The 8,675-nt window shown below is 36.8% G+C and overlaps 1 non-coding gene across 1 annotated transcript; it reads right to left on the reverse strand.

The window, feature by feature from the left end:
- Positions 1–5,751: 5,751 nt before the first annotated feature.
- Positions 5,752–5,859, reverse strand: LOC112788494 (small nucleolar RNA R71). The gene has a single exon (XR_003195855.1). It is a non-coding gene; the product is annotated as a small nucleolar RNA R71 (small nucleolar RNA).
- Positions 5,860–8,675: the final 2,816 nt, after the last annotated feature.

Consider the following 8,675-nt stretch of genomic DNA (forward strand, 5'->3'; position numbering starts at 1 on the left):
TCTTGTCCCATGTGCATTGATTCTTTTTATTTTGCAATTGGGGTAATATTATTTTTTTTTCTTTTCTCTTTTCTTTTCTTTTCCCTTTTTTTATCCCCTTATTTAATTACTTAATATTTTTTTTTCAATGCATATGGTAATTTAATTATTTTGATTTCATATGAGCATGCTTCCCAAATTTTTGAATAACTTATTCAATTTAATTCCCCCCTTTTTTTTATTTTATCATCCCATGTTCCCATAAAATTCCCCATACTTAAATTATACACAATGTCTATCTTAAGCTAACCAAGGATTCAACTTGGAATTTTTAATTTGTTTTTCTGTTTAAGGCTAGTAATGTGGTTATAAAACAGAACAAATGGGATTAAAAGGCTCAAAGTGGCTGACAATGGTGATTTAAAGGGTAGGCTTATTTGGGATAAGTGAGCTAAAATCAAACAATGGCCTCAATCATATGCAAGCATGTAACATATTAAATATTGGACATATAGAATGGAGCAAAGCAAAGATTGCAATTATAGAAAAGAAAACACACAAGAATAAAAATTTATGGTTAAATAATGTAACCATGTAAATAAGCTCAAAATCTCACAGGTTGTGTGTTCTTTGGCTCAAAAACCATGTTCCAAATACAACTTCAAACAAGTTTTAACATAAATTTTTTTTTTCAATTTAAATTAGTGAAATTTTTCAAAGATAGGGTCTTAAAAGAATTTTATTACTTTAACCAAGTAGTAACTAGATGCATAAAATCAAACAAATATCCAAATGCAACAACTAATTTAACAAAGAAAATTAAACATTGGTGCTAAAATATGAAGTGACTAACCCATGGAAGTCGGTATCGACCTCCCACACTTAAAGATTGCACCGTCCTCGGTGCATGCTGAGATGTGCAGGTGGACGGGTTGTTCCAACTGGCGCTTTTCTTCAAAGATTGTGCAGATGGACTTGTCTTGTTTCCCCATGTAAACGTCTTCCGGTTCTCTTCTTGGTGGCCATCCTGAAAGAAAAAGGGAAGAAAGGTAACCCAATAATAGAGATAAGAAAATAAATGAAGTATGGTTGGGTTAATGCCAAATGATAAGGGTCTCATTTACATGGAAGCTTCAACATGTACGTGAGAAAATAATATAAGCACATGGCATACTAGTGGTGCAAAATTTGCAACAAAGGAGAGGAAAATGTGGGTAATGCAAGATAGTATAAGTTCATATCAATGTAAGAGAAGTACAAGTATCATAAAAGATTAGCATTGATTTAAATAATGTTACCCAATCAGAATAAAATAAGTCATAAGCACTAAGATAATACCAGAAAAGATATAGCAGGTGAATAAGAACATTTGAACACCAATGGTAAAATAATAAATTTAGAAAAGAAAAATAAAAAATATACAAAATTAAAATGCAATGAATGAAAGTATGCAAATAAATAAAATAAAATAAAAGATAAGAAGAATGAGAAGGGAAAGAAATAAAGTAAGAAAGAAGAAAGAAGAAATGATAGAAGAAATTAGGATTGGAGAAGAAAAGATAAGAAAATTGGCTGATCTGGATATTCTGTGCGGCGCAGGCAACGCGGACGCGTGGGTGACGCGGTCGTGTGGTGCGCGATAAGGTCAGGTGACACGGACGCGTGGGACATGCGGACACGTGGCCTGATTTGTGCGATTGGCGCGTGATGAGCGGATAATTTATACGCTTTTTGGCATTGTTTTTAGTATGTTTTTAGTAGGATCTAGTTACTTTTAGGGATGTTTTTATTATTTTTTATGTTAAATTCATATTTCTGGACTTTACTATGAGTTTGTGTATTTTTCTGTGATTTCAGGTATTTTCTGGCTGGAATTGAGGGACTTGAGCAAAAATCAGATTCAGAGGTTGAAGAAAGACTGCTGATGCTGTTGGATTCTGACCTCCCTGCACTCAAAGTGGATTTTCTAGAGCTACAGAACTCAAAATGGCGCGCTTCCAATTGCGTTATAAAGTAGACATCCAGGGCTTTCCAGCAATATATAATAGTCCATACTTTGGCCGAGTTTAGACGACGAAAAAGGGCGTTGAACGCCAGTTCTACGCTGCAGTCTGGAGTTAAATGCCAGAAACACGTCACGAACCAGAGTTGAACGCCAGAAACACATTACAAACTGGCGTTCAACTCCAAGAATGACCTCTCCACGTGTAAACTTCAAGCTCAGCTCAAGCACACACCAAGTGGGCCCCGGAAGTGGATTTATGCATCAATTACTTACTTCTGTAAACCCTAGTAACTAGTTTAGTATAAATAGGACTTTTTACTATTGTATTAGACATCTTATGATTTTTAGTTCAACTTTGGATCATATTGATCACGTTTGGGGGCTGGCCATTCGGCCATGCCTGGACCTTCATCACTTATGTATTTTCAACGATAGAGTTTCTGAACTCCAGAGATTAAGGGGTGGAGCTCTGCTGTTCCTCATGATTTAATGCAAAGTACTACTGTTTTATATTCAATTCAACTTATTCCGCTTCTAAGATATCCATTCGCACCCAAGAACATGATGAATGTGATGATTATGTGACGCTCATCATCATTCTCACTTATGAACGCGTGCCTGACAAACACTTCCGTTTTACATGCAAACAAGCTAGAATGAGTATCTCTTGGATATCTAATACAGAGGACTGAGTCCGAGATATTGGAATCTTCGTGGTATAAGTTAGAACCCATGGATGGCCATTCCTGAGATCTGAAAAGTCTAAACCTTTTCTGTGGTATTCCGAATAGGATCCGGGAAGGGATGGCTGTGACGAACTTCAAACTCGCAAGTGCTGGGCGTAGTGACAGACGCAAAAGGAGGGTGAATCCTATTCCAGTATGATCGAGAACCTCCAGATGATTAGCCATGCCGTGACAGAGCATTTGGACCTTTTTCACAGAGAGGATGGGATGTAGCCATTGACAACGGTGATGCCTTACATAAAGCTTGCCATGAAAAGGAGTAGGAAGGATTGGATGAAGACAGCAGGAAAGCAGAGGTTCAGAGGAACGAAAGCATCTCTATACGCTTATCTGAAATTCTCACCAATGAATTACATAAGTATTTCTATCTTTATTTTCTGTTTATTTATTATTATTCGAAAACTCCATAACCATTTGATATTCGCCTGACTAAGATTTACAAAGTGACCATAGCTTGCTTCAAGCCGACAATCTTCGTGGGATCGACCCTTACTCACGTAAGGTTTTATTACTTGGACGACCCATTGCACTTGCTGGTTAGTTGTATCGAAGTTGTGACAAATTATGAATTAAGATTAGAGCACCAAGTTTTTGGAGCCATTACCAGGGATCACAATTTCGTGCACCAAGTTTTTGGCGCCGTTGCCGGGGATTGTTCGAGTTTGGACAACTGACGGTTCATCTTGTTGCTCAGATTAGGTAATTTTCTTCTTATTTTGTTTTCAAAAAGTTTTCAAAATTTTTCAAAAATATTTTCTTATTTTTCGTTTTTCCCAATTAATATTCAAAAAAAAAATTTATCATCTGTTTTCGAAAATTATTCAAAATTTTTAAGAATGAATTCTAGAGTTTCATGAAGCATGTTGAAGCCTGGCTGGCTGTAAAGCCATGTCTAAATTCATTTAGACTGAGGCTTCCAAGTCATCATTACAAGAGCAAGCTAGTTGTTGCTAATAAAATTTGTTATTGTATGACTGATTTGTATCTTCTAAAGCTTGGCTGGCTATTAAGCCATGTCTAACCCTCAGATTGGAGCTTTAGACTAAAGAGCACAAGATTCCTGGAATTCATATTAAAAATTTTGAAATCTTTATTTTTCTTCTTCAAATAATTTTCAAAAAAATAAAAATATACAAAAATCCTAAAACAAAATTAATAAAATCATAAAATCAAAAATATTTTGTGTTTCTTGTTTGAGTCTTGAGTCAATTTTTAAGTTTGGTATCAATTGCATTTTTTCTAAAAAAATTTTATGCATTTTTCGAAAATTCATGCATTCATAGTATTCTTCATGATCTTCAAGTTGTTCTTGGCCAGTCTTCTTGTTTGATCTTCATATTTTCTTGTTTTGTGTCTTTTCTTATTTTTCATATGCATTCTTGCATTCATAGTGTCTATACATGAAAAATTTCTAAGTTTGGTGTCTTGCATGTTTTCTTTTTCTTGAAAATTTTTCAAAAAAATAATTTCTTGATGTTCATCTTGACATTCAAAGTGTTCTTGGTGTTCATCTTGACATTCATGGTGTTCTTGCATGCATCACATGTTTAGATCCAAAATTTTCATGCATTGCATCATTTTCATGTTTTTCTCTTTCATCATTAAAAATTCAAAATTCAAAAAAATATCTTTCCCTTTTTCACTCATAAATTTCGAAAATTTGGATTGACTTTTTCAAAAATTTTTAAAATCTAGTTATTTTTATAAGTCAAATCAAATTTTCAATTTAAGAATCTTATCTTTTTCAAAATCTTTTTCTTAATTTTATTTCATAATTTTCGAAAATATCATCAAAAATTAATGTTTTGATTCAAAAATTTCAAGTTTGTTACTTGCTTGTTAAGAAAGATTCAAACTTTAAGTTCTAGAATCATATCTTGTGATTACTTGTGAGTCAAGTCATTAATTTTGAATTTTAAAAATCAAATCTTTTTCAAAACTAATTTCAATCATATCTTTTCAAAAATATCTTTTTATCTTATCTTTTTCAATTATCTTTTCTAACTTCTTATTTTCTTATCTTTTAAAAAATTGATTTTCAAAATTTGTTTCAACTAACTAATTAACTTTTTGTTTGTTTCTTATCTCTTTCAAAACTACCTAACTAACTTCCCCTCTCTAATTTTTGAAAATACCTCCCTCTTTTTCAAAAATTCTTTTTAAATTGTTTTCATTTTTTTATTTTAATTTTATTTCATTCTTAATTTTCAAAAATCATTAACCCTTTTTCAAAAACTATTTTTGAAATTTAACTTTAAAATTTTTAATTTTCGAAAATCCTCTCACCTCTCATCTTCTTTTATTTATTTATTCATCTACTAACACTTCTCTTCATCTCATATCTCTGCTCTCTTCACCCTTCTGTTTGGATTCTCCTCCCTTCTCTTTCTTTACATTACATTCTTTTCTTCTTCTACTCACACAAAGGAACCTCTATACTGTGGTAAAAAAGATTCCTATTATTATTTTCTGTTCCTTTCTTTTTCATATGAGCAGGAGCAAGGACAAGAACATTCTTGTTGAAGCAGATCCTGAACCTGAAAGGACTCTGAAAAGGAAACTAAGAGAAGCTAAAATACAACAATCCAGAGACAACCTTACAGGAATTTTCGAACAGGAAGAGGAGATGGCAGCCGAAAATAATAATAATGCAAGGAGGATGCTTGGTGACTTTACTGCACCTAATTCTAATTACATGGAAGAAGCATCTCCATCCCTACCATTGGAGCAAACAATTTTGAGCTTAAACCTCAATTAGTTTCTCTGATGCAACAAAACTGCAAGTTTCATGGACTTCCATCTGAAGATCCCTTTCAGTTCTTAACTGAATTCTTGCAGATATGTGATACTGTTAAGACTAATGGAGTAGATCCTGAAGTCTACAGGCTCATGCTTTTCCCGTTTGCTGTAAGAGACAGAGCTAGAATATGGTTGGACTCTCAACCTAAGGATAGCCTGAACTCTTGGGATAAGCTGGTCAAGGCTTCCTTAGCAAAGTTCTTTCCTCCTCAAAAGCTGAGTAAGCTTAGAATGGATGTTCAAACCTTCAGACAGAAAGAAGGTGAATCCCTCTATGAAGCTTAGGAGAGATACAAGGAACTGACCAAAAAGTGTCCTTCTGACATGCTTTCAGAATGGACCATCCTGGATATATTCTATGATGGTCTGTCTGAATTAGCTAAGATGTCATTGGGTACTTCTGCAGGTGGATCCATTCACCTAAAGAAAATGCCTACAGAAGCCCAAGAACTCATTGACATGGTTGCTAATAACCAGTTCATGTACACTTCTGAGAGGAATCCTGTGAGTAATGGGACGCCTCAGAAGAAGGGAGTTCTTGAAATTGATATTCTGAATGCCATATTGGCCCAGAATAAAATATTGACTCAGCAAGTCAATATGATTTCTCAGAGTCTGAATGGAATGCAAGCTGCATCCAACAGTACTCAAGAGGCATCTTCTGAAGAAGAAGCTTATGATCCTGAGAACTTTACAATAGCAGAGGTGAATTACATGGGTGAACCATATGGAAACACCTATAACCCCTCATGGAGAAATCATCCAAATCTCTCATGAAAGGATCAACAAAAGCCTCAACAAGGCTTTAATAATGGTGGAAGAAACAGGTTTAGCAATAGCAAGCCTTTTCCATCATCCACTCAGCAACAGACAGAGAACTCTGAACAAAGTACCTCTAATTTAGCAAACTTAGTCTCTGATATATCTAAGGCCACTCTGAGTTTCATGAATGAAACAAGGTCCTCCATTAGAAATTTGGAGGCACAAGTGGGCCAGCTGAGTAAGAAGATCATTGAAACCCCTCCTAGTGCTCTCCCAAGCAATACAGAAGAAAATCCAAAAGGAGAGTGCAAGGCCATTGATATAACCATCATGGCCGAATCCAAGGAGGAAGGGGAGGATGTGAATCCCAAGGAGGAAGACCTCCTAGGACGTCCAGTGATCAACAAGGAGTTTCCCTTTGAGGAACCAAAGGACTCTGAGGCTCATCTATAGACCATAGAGATTCCATTAAACCTTCTTACGCCCTTCATGAGCTCTGATGAGTATTCTTCTTATGAAGAGAATGAGGATGTTACTGAAGAGCAAGTTGCCAAGTTCCTTGGTGCAATCATGAAGCTGAATGCCAATTTATTTGGTAGTGAGACTTGGGGAGATGAACCTCCCCTGTTCACCAATGAACTAAATGCATTGGATCAACTGAGATTGCCTCAGAAGAAGCAGGATCCTGGAAAGTTCCTAATACCTTGCACCATAGGCACCATGACCTTTGAGAAGGCTCTATGTGACCTTGGGTCAGGAATAAACCTCATGCCACTCTCTGTAATGGAGAAACTGAAAATCTTTGAGGTACAAGCTGCTAAAATCTCATTAGAGATGGCAGACAACTCAAGAAAAGAGGCTTATGGACAAGTAGAGGACGTGTTAGTAAAGGTTGAAAGCCTTTACATCCCTACTGATTTCATAATCCTGGATACTGGGAAGGATGAGGATGAATCTATCATCCTTGGAAGACCCTTCCTAGCCACAACAAGAGCTGTGATTGATGTTAACAGAGGTGAACTAGTCCTTCAATTGAATGAGGACTCCCTTGTGTTTAAAACTCAAGGTCATCCTTCTGTAAACATGGAAAAAAGGCACAGTAAGCTTCTCTCAGTACAGAGTCAACTAAAGCCCCCACAGTCAAACTCTAAGTTTGGTGTTGGGAGGCCTCAGCCAAACTCTAAGTTTGGTGTTGAACTCCCATATCCAAACTCTAAGTTTGGTGTTGGGAGTCTATAAAATTGACCTGATCACCTGTGTGGAGCCATGAGAGCCCACTGTCAAGCTATTGACATTAAAGAAGTGCTTGTTGGGAGGCAACCCAATTTTTATTTATCTAATTTTATTTTTATTTTTATTGTTCTTTCATGTTTTATTAGGTTCATGATCATGTGGAGTCACAAAATAAATAGAAAAATCAAAAACAGAATCAAAAATAGCAGAAGAAAAATCACACCCTGGAGGAAGGGCTTGCTGGCGTTTAAACGCCAGTAAGGAGCATCTGGCTGGCGTTCAACGCCAGAACAGAGCATGGATCTGGCGTTGAACACCCAAAACAAGCAGCATCCTGGCATTCAGATGCCAGGAATGCACACTGAGGAAAGCTGGCGCTGAACGCCAGAAACAAGCATAGAACTGGCGTTCAACGCCAGAAACATGCTGCATCTGGGCGCTGAACGCCCAGAACAAGCACCAATTCGGCGTTTAAATGCCAGAATTGCATACAAAGGCATTTTACATCCCTAATTGGTGCAGGGATGCAATTCCTTGACACCTCAGGATCTGTGGACCCCACAGGATCATCTCAGCATCTGTGGACCCCACAGGATCCCCACCTACCTCCACTCATACTCTTCCCTCTTCTCAATGTTCATCCTCTCTTCCCAATAAATACCCTTCCCCAAAACCCTTCACCAATCACCTCAAGCTCTCTTCCCTATCACCCATTCACCACTCACATCCATCCACTCTTCCCTATAAACCTACCTCATAAACCCCACCTACCTTCAAAATTCAAAATCACTTTCCCACCCAAACCCTCCCCATATGGCCGAACCTTAACCCCTCTCCCTCCACTATATAAACCCCTCCATTCTTCTTCATTTTCACACAACAAAACCCTCTCATCCCCTTCTTGGCCGAAACACAACCTCTCTCCCTCCTCCATTTCTTCTTCTTCTTCATCTCTTCTTTCTTCTCTTGCTCGAGGGCGAGCAATATTCTAAGTTTGGTGTGGTAAAAACATAAAGCTTTTTGTTTTTCCATTACCATTGATGGCACCTAAGACCGGAGAATCCTCTAGAAAAAGGAAAGGGAAGAAAAAGCTTCCACCTCCGAGTCATGGGAGATGGAAAGATTCATCTCCAAAGCCCATCAAGACCACT

The sequence above is a fragment of the Arachis hypogaea genome, chromosome 20, assembly GCF_003086295.3.
Source record: "Arachis hypogaea cultivar Tifrunner chromosome 20, arahy.Tifrunner.gnm2.J5K5, whole genome shotgun sequence".
Lineage (NCBI taxonomy): Eukaryota > Viridiplantae > Streptophyta > Magnoliopsida > Fabales > Fabaceae > Arachis > Arachis hypogaea.